This window comes from Tyto alba, unplaced genomic scaffold (assembly GCF_018691265.1).
Source record: "Tyto alba isolate M040663 unplaced genomic scaffold, T.alba_DEE_v4.0 Super-Scaffold_1, whole genome shotgun sequence".
In the NCBI taxonomy this organism is placed as follows: domain Eukaryota; kingdom Metazoa; phylum Chordata; class Aves; order Strigiformes; family Tytonidae; genus Tyto; species Tyto alba.
In genome coordinates, this window is record NW_024881261.1 from 8,915,369 (window position 1) to 8,931,117 (window position 15,749).

At 35.7% G+C, this 15,749-nt stretch overlaps 1 protein-coding gene across 6 annotated transcripts in view; it reads right to left on the bottom strand.

Moving 5' to 3' along the window:
- The window catches only part of ATRNL1 (attractin like 1), a 519,346-nt gene that overhangs the window by 107,584 nt on the left and 396,013 nt on the right, over positions 1–15,749 (bottom strand). The gene's annotated exons all lie outside the window — the stretch shown is intronic.

The following is a 15,749-nucleotide window of genomic DNA, read 5'->3' on the forward strand; positions in this document are numbered from 1 at the left end:
TGGATTTCCTCATAAAATTCATTTTTTTTGTCTTAACTATATGAGGAAAAAAAAAGAACTCAATCACAAAACTTAATATCTTTACAAAGCATTACTTATATGTCTTTGATAAACTATGTATTAATGGCAGTTAAATTTATCCTTATTCGAAGAAAACTGTCATTTAGAAACAAAGATCCAAGACACACAGACTGGCAGGTTTTATTCTACAAAGCTATGATAGAAAGAGGAAGACACAAGATTTTTTAAAGGATAAATAAAATACAATCTAAATTTATATTTCAAAACATTCCCTAGACTATATGAGTCGGCAAACAAGTTTGTCAGTATTACCAGATTACTTTGCATTTTGCATACTTTACATCCAGTGTTACCAGTATTTATTCAAATAAAGGTGATCGGGGCCATTCTCCTAATTTGTAACAGGAATACTGTGCTTACATGGGGAAAGAAGGGCTCTGGGCCAGGGCTCATATTTCTTGAGGCAAGGGTTCATTTAATGGAATTTAAATTTTTAATATTATATAATTAAATTTATGTCAACACAAATCAAAAATCATAACGTAGATTCTGTTACTGCACTCAGAGACAGGCAAGCAGACCCTTGCTCTCCAGGGAAGCCCTTTTGACTTAAAGGGTACTCCAAACTGATGAATTTTGGCATTCTCTGTACTGTTACTGTAGTCAGTGGAGTTCACATACTTAGAGCATCTGTCCAGAATAAGCTGGCAGGAGGATGAAGCTTTTAAGAAAGCTTTATTTAAATGTGAAGAAAGATGCAAATATTTATTAGAACGCCTTAGAAGAACATGATTTGATGGTGCTTTTCATCATGATATTGTTGATGATTACCACCTAGTCTTTTCATAAGTGGCTATGTCTTTCCACACTTGCCCAAGCAGCTTTCAAGAGGGAATGCAAAACTAACCATTCTGTTTTGAAATACTGCATAACAGTAAGTAAAATAGAATTAAGATTTGTTGTGCATTTTGCAATTTAGCATACATAATTTTCAGTTTTGCTAGTAATTCAGAAAGCTTTAACACTTATTTAATTAGTCTAAGCTTGGTAATTCAGCCAATGAAAACTGTTCAAGTTCTATTAAATCGAAATCAACGTTAACAGTTAATTTTCTGAATGATGGAGCAACATAAAAACAAACTTGAGTAACGCTATGATTAATTAATTGATTAGCTAGTTCCTGTTGAGAAATTATATTCAATAAGTGTCTGTCAATACAAATTGCTATCAATTGCTACTTTATGAAGTGCCAAGAATAATGGGTTCAGGTGCATATTAGAACTAGCTGTCATGAATGCCAATTTGCAAGAGAAAAATTGATTGTTTATCATCTAATTTAATTTCAGACAGTTAACTTACTTGTAATAACTCATTTTAGCATTGAATTTAAGAATTTGAGTGTTGTTAAAAGCAGCATCTCATTGTAATAGGTCTGCAAATTTAAATTCTTCTGTAAATAGTTTAAATCCTTCTATAACTCAATTTTGTCATTAATTATTAAGAAAATATTTAGCAACTGTATTCAACATCCAGACACCTCCGTTCCTCCCACCTGCAGCATGTTTCACTACAAATGCTTCACTACTGCTGTGGTATTAGACTTGACCCTGTGCTTTTTATGACATTGAGAAAGATGCAGTGTCCAATGTTGCCTCTTGTCAACTCAGTCAAAATACTTTGTGATGTCTTTTAGGTCATGCATGCTAGAAAATATACCACACATGGAGGCATTTACTACACTATTTCAGCACATCTGGACAGCTTGATGTCCAGATGCTGAAGAAAATTCTGCTCACAGGTTTGTAAGCAGAGTGAAAGGATGCAAAGTTGCTCTAGTTTGGTGGAAGGGAGGGGTATAGTTCATCTTACACTTTCTCCATCCTATTTCTGAAGTCTTTTAGGTTATTTGATAGCAATTGTGAAGTTTTAAGAAAAAAATGTCTGCTTGGAACCTTTCAGATCCAAGGATTCAAAAATCCGTGTTTTTCATCATTTTTTCAATGACTCCTAGTAAGCTGTCAGCTAGAAGCAATTTAACATTCGTGAAAACACCTCCCTCTTCCAGATTTCAAATATGCACTGAACTTTCAGATAGTACTGCCCAAGTACAAATATAGGGTTACATTATAACGGTAAACTAAGATGGTATAACTATTTAAGAGTTTACTAATCTGCATAAGGCTTTATATCTAAAAAACATGCCAGTCAATGTCTACAACTGTAATATATATTCTTGCAACAGTTTGCAGTTTCTGGAAATTGATACATTATCAGCCTCCTTTACTTTGCAAACAAGGCATTGAAACCAATCATGCTTTTAATAGGTACCTGACAAAGTCCACCAACTTGTAGCTGTCAAACACACATGAGCATAAAGATTACTGCCAGTTTCACTGACTTACTGCAACTACCTCACACTAGTATGAAGTACGTTCATTCATTAATACAGGTCACTTTATATTTCAAAATAACTATTGTATTAATACTCTCCCTTAATCAAGAAAGATCAACCATAGTTGCAAACAAGCAGCACTAAACTAAAATGTTTCAAAAGCCTTTTCAGCTTTCCCTTAATAGCATGAATTGATTTAATAAAGAAAAAAATTTCAACAGCAAAGTCTTCGAAATGTCACCTCAAAAATAGGTTAGATTCTTATTTCCTACCTTCTCTTTTACAGCATGAAATGCTTTCTATGTTTTGCCTCACAACTCTTCTGCTTATGGGAGCTCCCACAGATGATTTCTGTTAGCAAAAAGGAATCCACTGACAAAGCCTATCCTAGAGCTAACAGACTGAGCTTCCACTGGGAAAATGCTGCAGGCTGAAACACAGATATTGACCAACCGAGTTAAAAATAAAACAGCACATAACCAGCACTACACTATCATCAATGTTTATTAGATTTCACACAACTGGATGAGGAAGTATTTTAGCTTTAGCTTCAAGTCTGACTAATAGAACACTACTACAACTCAAAAATTCTTGTTTTCTACAAGTCTGATATTTCCTTTCCTGAGACGATTTAACCGGGCTTTCTGAGATTCGGTTGCTCTTATCGTTCCAGGAACACCTTAAGATGACCAGCTTCAGGAAGTTACTCAGTTCTTTCCATGACAGTTTTGGAATGGCCTAATCTGCTATCAGCATACAGCAGAGCAAGGACAGATTACAGAAATCCATTCCGGAAACAGACAATTGCAGAATAGGCATGGTTTAGCATGTGAACATTGCAGAGTACAACTGAAACTTCTAAAAACTCAATTCAAAAATCCTGTCAAATAGTTATTGTTCAAAGAACCTTTGGTAATAACAGAAATAATCCTTTACCTAGAAGATTACTTTTGAATCAGATGGTTTCAGTGTTTTACTGTATTGATCCACAGATATACTGACACAAATGAAGAGGCAGTCAGAGATGCGATCTTCTTAATCTACTTTCATTACCAAAGCTAACACCTCACATACGTATGCTGTCAGGAATCAAAGGGTTATTCCCAACCCTGACAGCAAGCATTTGATACCTGAAAGGCAGGGCAGGAATATGGCATTTGAGTTTTTCCCTTTAGGGGGAGAGAAGGAAAGTATTCTCAAGAGTATATATTGATTATAACCACACTTAAAAGGTTGAAAAAAAAAAAAAATATTTATAGTCATTGAATCAAGATAATAGTGTAGATGACTTAAAATTCCCTCCACTGCCCAGTATGTAAAAAGCTTAGTAAAATCCACCTGATGCTTCAGTTTTGAAAATAAATTGTTTGGAAGAACTTTTGTGTAAAGAAATGTGGCCATACTTCATTAGTTTGAAGTCCATATCACATTTTAAACTCTTACAAAATTAGAACTACAAGAACCTATAAAACCATCAGAACAAAAGAGGTAGTATGCTAAAGGTTGGAAGACACTACCACACAACTGAAAAATCATGAATGGATTTTACTTTCAATTCAACACCAGAATTGACTGATCCAAGTAACAGTATACATAAAATACAGGCAGATAATAATAAGTTGTATTTGTGATGAAGTATCAACTAGTAATTCTATTGGCATCCTATGACAACTGACATCTGACTCCATACAATCCATTACTTTCATCATTACATGGTAATAAAGCATTTCTAATAAAGCTTTCAGATTATAAATAACACTGATCTGTAAGAAATTGTTATTTACCATTTGATAGACACTACATAGCAAGACAACTTTAAGGAAGATGTATGCATCACAATACAGCCAAATGCAAAGTCCTACCTAGACACATTCTTAAGGGAAAGCTGGGAAACAGTAACAGCTGAGGGCAGTCAGGCTTCTGTAAGATTATGCTCATTTTTGATCATGGCCTTACCAAGCACAAAACATTAATAAAACCATACCAGTTTATGATCAACTCTCAGATTTCATCCTTTGTCTCCAGTCCTAGTCCAGACAAGGACAGCAAAAGATGGAGAATTGCACTGCATTCAGGGAAGAGCTCCAGAACAATCTATCATCTGGGAAACATGCTTTGCAATATGAAGAACTGATTGCTGAACAACTTTTAAAAGACTATTAAATCAAAATCTACATGTACCAATAAAAGTACAAGACTTTGAGACCACTTTAATAGATGAAATCAAAACAAATTTAAGTGGATCTTAAATTTATCACAACTGAAGTTGATGCATTATTTTAAGTAGACACATAAAAACAGGTAGATCCAGATCCAAAAAGGTCAACTGTGACTGAAGATGTGTAGAATTTAAATACCTATTCCTATGATGTTTGTACCACCAAAAAAAAATAATTTCTGTATTATTTTGCTGGGACTTACGTCCCAAAGCAAACAAATTCCTGTTGGTACACAGAGAAACTTTCACATGATCAGAATTTACTGCAATCTAAACAGAGTTAATGACTTCAGTGTTTATGTCTTACATAAGCACATGCAGAAATTTTAAAGTAAGCATTCCTCTGCTGAAGTTTCCTATAGTAAAATGAAAAAATTAAGATTAATTAGGCCAGAACAAAGTACAATTTTGTAACCTACTGTTAGTATATTACTAGGGAGAGTGTCAAAATTTTTGATTCTACCTCAAAGGGTAATCCATGAACTACACATTACATCAATACAGTTGGATTAAAGGCTTGGACATCGCTTGGTACAGAGATTAGAAAACCCATAACCAATTTCTTCTGTCTCCCAGGAGAGCAGTCTAAGTCATAAGTCATTTTTCCACCACCCTCAGGAACGCTTTTCTCTACAATAGCAGTCACAGCTATGACAATAAATGACAAGAGCAGCCCATAGCCTTACATTCAGGTCATAAAAATGATTCTTTGACTGTTGGCTGATGATGGCCTGTAACACCCATCTCTTATATTTTCAATGACTGTTTCAGGCACTGAACTACTGTACAAAGTATAAACGCAACAGTACTCCCTCCATGCATGAACACCTAACTCCAGAAGACCATTTTTAGATGTGAATCCTGACTTGACAGAAGAATATTTCTGCAGCTTGTTTTAGGCACTTTTGAAGAGGCGTCCCTTTTCAGTATTCCCTGTTGGCTCTGCTCCACACATGGCTCTGGATTCAGTTCTGAGACAGGAATCTAAAAATGGATTACTACAGCAGGGGGCATTACAATAGCAAAATCTCTTGGGAGAAATTTATCCCGACACTTCATGTGGTGTTTTAAAATTGACAACATATTTTTGAATGAGTTCTTGTTAAGCCTTGTATTTTTAGGAAAAGCTGTAGTAATTACTGGGTGGTATTTTATGGCTTCTGTTATGTTGAAAGCCATATCTAGATTGAAGATAGAAAAGGGCAATATAAATACTGTCATTTATGAGTAGGTCACTGGATAGGGAACAAAAAATACCTGGGCTTACTTCCAGTTTTTCTTTGTAATTTTTCTTGTGTGTAAAATGGGATGGATATCTACTAACATGTAAGAAGCATTTTTATACCTAAATATCAAAATAAACATAATTTACTAATAGACTATTTCAAATAGCTACAAGGCTATTGAAATACTGAATTACTATAATATTTGCTTTCCCTCAAAGGTTCTCATCTGCATTGTACAGGGTTTACTACTTAAATAATGCAAAACTATAAACCAGCAAAAGAACATTCACACTTCAGGGAGCCTGACTCCATATCCCCCAAATACCACTTTGATTATAACAATGACTCTTAGATAGAACTGGAATAACCTCACTTTGTTAATCATGACACTTAAGATAAACTGGAACATTGCCAGCATTTCAAAACCAGTTTGGGCCACACCATTAGTACAGTAATGACTCAGCTTCATGTTATAAGGAAGGAAACACGAAGTATTACAGTGCTGATTTTCTCTGAACATGCAAACACATTAACAGGACACTTCAGGTAATGTTCATACAATAAGAATATTTGTTCCACTACAAAGAATACCTTTTATTCCTTTGAAATAATTTTGATCTGTGCTTACATTATGTAACATACATATTTGTACTATCTAAATCCTTCACATGTAAAAAACCCTAAAACTACATTTTAAGTACTGCTAAAAAAGAAAAGCTATGTATCTTTTCAAATACAATGTCTGTGTAAACAGCATTGTAATTTATGAAGAAAATACTAAATTTCATGCATTCATTTTTATAAGAAAAATTTTAAATCTAGAAAAGGGCCTTGAGATTTTTTTTTTTTTAAAAAGAAGTTACTTGGGTTTTCTCCTCAAAATCAGTAACAGCGTCCTCTCTGGAATGGATATTGAGGGATTTCAGAATGCTAAAATTGTAAGGTGCTACTGAACCTAATCAGGTAGTTATGCATTAATTATACTTTTTAATCTTGAGTTTCTAGAAATTGAATAAAAATATATACTACGAGTTACATTTTTCATGAGAAATCAAACAGGATAGGACTATAGTTTTCCTATGAATAAGCCTACATCGCATGTCTTAACATTACAGAGAATGCCTCATTCCCGCACAAAGCAGCATAAACTGGTTTTTGTCCATCATTTTCAAGCTGATGGCCCCTTGTAGCAGTAGACTGCACACATACTACATCTCACTTGTGTGCATGCTCCCAGCACTGTAACAATAGCTGCTCCACAGCCTTCTTGCCACCATCCCCCTCCTAAATGCACCACCTTTCTCACTCACCTGTGTTACATGCATTTTGTGATCACATAGGAACGCTTTGCATAAAGGATAACTACCTTTATGTTTCCCTCTTCTGCTGCTTTGCAATACTTGTACAGATATGTTACGTATTGCAGCTACTACAATGGGCAGGATTTGGCTTGGGTCACAGCTTTTACTCACTCCATCACTCATCATTTCACAAGTTTCCACCCTTTTATTTATGTTGGGTAAACAGAATCAATTTATTTACCAGCTACTCAACCTATTCACTGATTTCAGAAACTGAGACAAAATACCTTATGGTATTAATCAGCTATTTGCTATTGAACCTCAGACCTCCGTAATCTCGAAAGGTAAAGATTTGGAGCACCACTCAATGTGGGAAGCCCTGTTCCCATTGCATAGATCATTTCCAAGGCCCCCATATCACAGGGTCAGTGATTCATACTAGGCTTTATAAGCAGCAAAGGATTTTTAGATGCTTGAGAACAATTGTTTTATTCAGAGTCTTTTTGAAAAGACAAACCTGGTACTGTTTGAGCCACTGCAGAAATGACCAGAGGTGAACCAAACTGCCCTTCCCTTATTAGCAGTGGGGAAGACAACACAACAAGGATACACAGATTTTCTTTAATTCCCATGAGTAATCCCTCATTCCTTATCAAAGTAAATATTAATGCTGACTGCTCACTACAGCCATGAATTTTCAAAAGTTCCCTCTGTCTTAAACTTACTTTAGAAGCAACATTTTAATATTCTATTCTGTGACAGAAAAGCTTATAAAAGAGTGTAACATGAGAGTTCATTTGGTCCTACATCTCTGGTAATGGGCACTGTATGAAATATGAACTTTCTTATCTGTGATATATTATCTTTTGCTTGAAATATGGCTAATTACTGTCATTTGTTAGAGATGAGACAGTTGAGTATCATTTCTTGTGTCACATTGACTTCAAGTTGCTTATGATTGCATGAAATTAGTGACAGTGAACTTCTGAATACAAATTTTAGAAGCTTCACTATATACCTCATATTAATATATTGCTTTCACTGAAATTTCCAACTGAGGAAAAGGGTACCAACACTAACACTTAATAAATTCCTTATCAAATTCATTCTAGATTAAAATATCTATAGAAATATATTAGTGGTCTGCATTAGTAACATCAGATCATACACAGATATATACAGAGGACAGTTTCTCAATTCATAGTTTAAATAATTCATTGCTTTTGCTTTGTTAATTATTTGTATGGAATGCTAAAGATTCACTTTCCAAGATAACTTCTCCATTTTCCAAAATTGTTTTATATCATGTACTCAGTAGTTTGCTGCCAAGATATAGATACAATAATCACACAAGTACTTCTCTTTGTAAATTCTATCACAATGCAACTGACCATAAAATTGATCCTGCTAAGTGTTATGAATATGCTTAACTGCAGCTGCCTACTTTCTTTTAAGTCAGATAGACTACTTTTGGACAGTATTTCACATGAATTTGTGTGAAAGATTAGGACATGCATTACATTATTCACAGCTGTGAGTTAACATATATATCTATGACTGTCATTAAATATTACTTATATGTTGGAAGAGTTGAAGAAGAAAAGATGCTATTTACATGAGAACAAACACAAAGTGATTGCTAAGATGACAGATTGCAAGGGTACTACTAAACAAGGACTCAGACTTCATGATCACCTCTGTCATGAAAGCAATTAGAGCATCTTTTTAACACACTGACTTTTGCTCACATAGCTGAGTGATCTAACATGCTTAGGAGAAATGTATGTGGGATGACTCACTCTACAGTACCTGAGAGGACACAATTCCATCACCTGTGGTTGACAACCAGAGCCAGTAATAAGATACATACAAACATCTGAATAGCATCAACTGTATTTGTTAACATACCTGTTGAGCTAAAATATACAGTTTAGGCATTTAAGGACTGAAATGTGTCAATGTATCACTGGAAGAAGATTATGCCTTTATAATATGGTGGGGATTTTTTTTAATTAGGCAGATGAATACATTCATTCCATAAAGGAGGTACTGTCTATTTAAGTGAAAATTTATATACAATTAAGAAGAGAGGCCAGCCTATTCCCTGAAGATGGAAAAAAAAAAAAAAGAAAATACATACTAGCAAGAAAAATTACTTCTGCCTGGACTAGCTGGTAGGCTTCAGATAGAAGACTAGCAAAAAAAGTACTAAGACACACTGAAGAGAGACAATTTTTAATACTGGGCTCTCTTAAAGTACAGATGGCACAACACACACAAATAAGAAAACTATGATTGACATGCTACCAAGAGGAATAAGGAAAAACCAAGCAAACAAAATCAGACCTAGGGAGAAAAATGTCTTTCTCATTTATTCTTAGTTATAGGTATTTGAAATCCATTTTTTCTTTTGTTTCATCTTTGAAGAACTAGGATAGTATTGCCAGTTTGTACAGGGTAGAAAACAGCATTAGTACAGTTCACCTTAACTTTACTAAACTCCAGACAAGGCACCCTGCATTAAACAAGAAAGAATTCTTTCCACAACTCACCAGGCTGCTTCCTGTGGTCAACCACTGTTCTTCACATAACATACTTCCCTCAGCCTCTCTCTGCACACCTCTACAGCCCTTTCAGGAGTGTCTGCAAGTTCATTATTTATTTGGATCTAGGCTTTTACAGCTGCTGTTTCTAATTGGCTAATTGGTCAAAGCTGAGGATAGGTAAAAGCCTGTGATTGAGATCTTCATTAACCATTCCTGGTTTGTTACCCTGTCAATTGTGCCTAGTTTACTACAAAGCCTCTAAAAAAAAAAAAACTCTCAAAAAAATGAACTTATCTCACCATACATGAGCCACAAACTCATAACTGTGTTTTGTAAGTGCACATGCATTGCCAATATTTAAACACATTCTTTAAAAAACACTGTGCATAGTACACAAAGGTACACATTGCAACTACTAAAATATAAAGGTTGGGAAAAAATCCTGGAGTTGACAGGGTGACATATGAATCAAAACTCAAAGAGATATGTCTCACCAAGTAATGTCAGAAAAGCAGACACTGACCACCACCATGCTGCTACTGAAGGAAAAGCCATTACAGGAGTTCTTTGATTACATTAATGTCAAAGCTTCTCTAGTTTATGCAAGAACTTTATATCCAACTTTTTTTCACACACAAAAAAAAAAGCCTGAAACCTTGAGCAACATAGATTTGGGGGTTTACTAATGTTTTTTATCTGGTTGAGTTAGCAGCAAGTACACATATTACCCATAGTAGATAAATAATGAGTTGGGGACCACTTAAGCAAATTGAAGCAGAAAGAAGTTGCAAGAAGGGAGATGCTACTATTAGGAAAAGGATTTTCACAGTAAGAGCAGTCAAATATTTGAACAGGATCTAGTGAGTCTGAGGAATCACCATCCTCAGAAATATTCAAAACATCATCAGACAGGGCCCTAAGCAACCTGATCAAAGGTGGCTTGACTTTGCACAGGGGTTTGGCTCATCCCCAGTCTCTTTGACTTGCAGATGAATATGAGAGGTTCCTTCCAAAATAAACTATTTTATGATTCTATTGTGCATGATGAAAACTGTTTTCTACAGATTAGATTTACTGCCTAATTCAAATTCAGTAAGTCAAAATATTGAATTTCAGCTTCACATGAACTGTCCTAACAATGATCAGTTCCCTGGTCCTATTAATGTAAAGTCTCCAAAACAGCTGATGAGAAGATGAGGTCTCTAGTGCTGTAAATACTCAGCTAACAGATGCATTCATCTGTCAGAAATGCTTGCCATGTTACTATCTTAGTGATGATAATACTCAAACAGAATGGTGCTTGGAGACGAACTTCATACTGGTGAAGAAAAGCTGGTTAGAGTTAAAAATGGACAAGGCAGAGGTGAGCAGGGGAAAGCATTCATAAGACCCTACAATTACACAGAAGATGTACCAAACAATGATCAATATAACCTGTTGTATAGAAGAGCTTTTGAATTTCTCATGCAGTCCCAGCTCTTGTTAAGCAGTATTTCTGAATAATGCCTTCTGCTTTCCCAGATGATTTAAAGTTGTTGCCCCACATTGCCCCACACTCTGGAAGATAATTAATTCATTGCAATATTTTCACCTCTCAGGGCCACTACAATTCTATGATATATTTTGGCATTTTAAGCCATTTGAAAAACTATCTGAAACAGAGTAATAGAGTATAACTCAGGAGCAAAGGCTATTGCAGAGATTGCTGTAAAACAACAAACCTACCCTTTGCTTTCTGTGCTGGCTTTCTAAAGAATATAAATTCAAGGTTTCAGACCTTATCCTCAAGATACTCAGTGGCTAAGATGGCACATCTACACCATGGCCTAAATGTCTGTGATCAAAGCTTTTGGGTTTTTTTTCATTCATCTTGCACAATGGAATTTTTTGGAGCAAAACCAATTCCAAGTATTACAGGAGACATAAATTACTTAGGATTAGATCAGTAATGTTACTGAAATGTTACTTCATCTGCAGACTTTCACAAACTTCCCTATCATATACCCCAAATCCTAGACAAGTTCTCTGACTTTGCCCTCTCTCACATAAATGCAAACCAAAACGTATACATCAAACAAAAAAAAGCATGACATCATACACTAAATGCACTGAGTTTATGCCATTTCCTGTTGTGAATATCAATGGGAATATGCAGTGTACATGCAAATTGCAGCACTGTGTCTAGGCTTTGGGAAATATGGTTTAGATTGCATGGAAATTTTATCAGCATTACTCAGAAGTTGCAAGAAGTGGTCACATTAGGGGAGATCCAGAAGTAGTTTTGTGCCGTTTTATGGATGTGCATTTTGTGTGCTTTTATGGATACAGAACTGTTGCTCCCAAAGCATCAATGCATCTCCCTATATGGCCCCCCATTAACTAATTTTTTCCTTCAGGGTCCAGCATTGTTTATGTGCTCCTTCCAGTTCTCTTACTTCCTTTTTACCTTGAGTTGTTACATCTTCGTATCATTTAAAAAAAGTCACTGATAAGGCAGACATCTGGGTTAGAAAAACTTATTTAAAGTCTTCTTTAGCTATTTGTTTTACAAAATAGTGGCAAACTGGTTATAAACTCTTGCTAGATTAGAACCTCACTGCGCTTTGAACTCACTTCAATGGATATTGTCCATGAAAGTTTCATACTAGAATAGAAACAGATGCTGTAACTATTTTTGAGAAAAAGAAAATTAAATATTCACATTGTAGTATTACTTCTCCACTTAATTATACCGGGAAATCAGAATATTTTTTTTTTCCATTTTTTAAAAAACATATTTCTGCAATTGCTCTGCATTTAACCACACACACAAATCCACTATTCCTTAATAAATCAATCAGAGTAAGTATACAATTTCACTAGTTTAGTTTTAATGGTGCTCTAGCAGATATATGTTGTGCTGTATATGGACCTGGTGTAACTCTACCTTTCATGGGTTCAGCAAGTGAGTGACGGGAGAATGTATATCAGATAACATTCATGATTAAACCCTGAAGGTACATAGGAGTACACAACTAAATTTTGGAGATGTTTTTATGCATATTCAATTTATGATGTTTGGCTGTCTCTACTTATAACAAAATGGTAATATATTTTCTTTCTTTTACTATGATGTTAAAATATTCGTCATGCAAAAAAATGAAATATGCACTTTACGGCATCCATATGCCCAGAGGAAAATGATCTCACTGGATCGCATTGCCAAAGTCATGTCAGTGCCTTAGTCTTAGTATATTTAGTGGCGATCTTAAAGAGTGTCCTACAGTTGTGTGTTTTCTGTCACAAAGCACAAATTATGTTTGTGAGTCACTGGATAATGCTTTTCTTTTCTGCACATAAACTGATAATTAAGTGTGCTCAGAAGGATATGTTTAATTCCTCTAGATTCCTATAATTTGAGAAATTTCTCTATATAAAATAAATTGCTTGTCTACTTTTCCAAAAGCCTGGTGGCTTTTCCTTTAATAACCATTAAGTTGTTTGTAGAACAGAATAACTTTATTTATTAACTTCAGCTGGTTCAATATTTATACATCTTTTTTAAAGGCCTAAACAGCTGAGATAGAAGCTGACAGCAAGTGACTCTTTAAGCTTCCCAGCTCCTTACTGAAAACTGGGTAATAAAGATAAGAAAAAGGTCATCTTGCCAAGGATATAGCATAAGGAATAGCACTTAGAAAGGCAAAATTCTAATTTAAATAAAATTCCAATAACTTGAATATATACCAACAATGAAAAAAGGAAAATTTTGTTTCATATATATCTGTGAAAACCTTTACTGCTTCACACTAATAAACAATAATGTTTTATAGTCTTTGTTACTGAAAACATTAATATATTTGTAAAGTACACTATATTTATAACTGGATGTGATCACATATCACAAATACTGCTTACTATTTAAAGGAGTTCCTCTGGTAGAGATGGCCCTGATACAAACTTACTGATCTTCCCAATTTCACTGCAGTCTAACTGCCTTTGTAACTTCTACATTACTGCAACTTTTACTTTGATGCAGTATACCATTCATAATCTTTTGATTTCCAGAAGAAACTGTACAAGAAGAAGGGTCTTTTCTGTAATAAAAAAATTGTTGTGATTATTAGTGAAACTATGATCTTATGCAATGTTTCTACCTCTGCTTTGCTAAAAAGCCAGTGAATGGAATCCATGCCCTATAACTTACATATTCAACCTCCTCACAGCCTCCAAAATTTTAGGTCCTTCATACCAAAGAACTGATCTAGTCTGCCTGTCATTACTACCATACCTTTCTAAATGATCAGTGTAAAAATAGAAACTGCCTCTCACAACATGCAGGGATAAAAATGACTCTTCTTCCTCCTCACGAAAAAGACATGGACCTGTTGGAGTGGGTCCAGGGGAGGACCACAAAAATAATTAGATGGATGGAACACCTCTCGTACAAGGAAAGGCTGAGAGAGTCAGGGTTGTTCATCCTGGAGAAGAGAAGGCTCTGGGGATACCTTATAGAGACCTTGCAATACTTAAAGAGGACTTATGAGAAAGATGGGGACACACTTTTAAACAGGGCCTATAGTGACAGGACAAGGGGTAATGGTTTTCAACTAAATGAGGGTAGATTCAGACTAGATATAAGGAAAAGATTTTTTACAATGAGTGTGGTGAAACACTGGAACAGGTTTCCCAGAGAGGTGGTAGATGACCCATCCCTGGAAACATTCAAGATCAGGTTCGACAGGGCTTTGAGCAACCTGATCTAGCTGAATGTATCCCTGGGCGCTTGGACTAGATGACCTTTAAAAGTTCCTTCCAACTCAAACGATTCTATGATTCTGTGGTTCCACTGAGAACATAAGGAAAAAGAAGAAATGCTATGCAGCACCCTTATACTAAATTCCCCCAGCTTTGATGATGGACACATAAAGAGAGCAGGACCTGCATTTGCAGACCAGACATCAGAATAGTGATGCAGGTAAGGAGAAAGATGAGCTTCAGGATCTGCTCTGTCCAGGGGGCTCATGGTCTACCTAAACAGGAACACGGTCCATCCTTTTTCTTGAAACTGAGCCATCATCCAGAAAATTCAATACCAACTAGAAACTGAAGAGCCATGATGCCCAAAGCACAGCAGTAGAACCAAAGTTAGACATCAAGATGGAAAGAGCATACTCTGTAGCTCTGGATCCTGCCCACGGGGAACATTTTAGATCTGCATCCTTCCTGAGGTGTGTCCAGGAATCCCATAAGATTCTCCCTAATGTGTTCTCCTTTTGCCATCTGATAAATCCACTCTTGTAGCTGTAAAAATAAGAGTGTGCTACCACAGGATGTCTGTGACTGTGCAGGTATTGCCCCCCTCAGGCTCAGTGCTTTCTTACCTCATGGACAAATGCTATTCTCACTATATTATTGTGCAAAATGTTGCTGTCTTCAAAAACAGTTTAGTTGTAGTCCTGACAAGACATAATATTTCAGTCTTTTCTGTGGACTCAGGCAAAGCTTAGCTAATAACTCTCTGAAAGCTGCGTCTGTAAACCAAGTAGAAAAGTGCCTGCTGGGTTGAATAGTCTTGGAAAGTAAGCAAATCAGATCTCTCCCTGAAGCTTAGGTGAGGTTTAGGCATCTGCTGTCCAGGGCAGGTGCATTGCCTTCCATGCAATGAATTCATTTCAGACTTGAGTTTAGTTTCATAGAAGTTATAGAATATTAAAACTACAGTGAAAACTGGCATAACCTATTAGATTACCTATCAATACATGCAGGTTGTCAAGTTCTGTGAAGAAAAGCAAAGGCACTGCACTTTTGTCTCATGCCTGATGCAGTTTCAATATGTATTGTTGTTGGCAGGAAGAACTGAAACTCAAGTACAGAACTAGGAAAGAGCATGCAGGTAGTGGCTCTGAAGCACAGCTAAGGAATACAAGTTGCCAAATATCAAACAACACTATGCAGTAGCCAATTCCACCTGGAAATAATGGAAAATAGCTGATGAAAGACTATAGTTTCTGTATATACTTCTCCTCTCCTTTTAAAGAGAGAAACTTCCTACTTTAAAGAAGA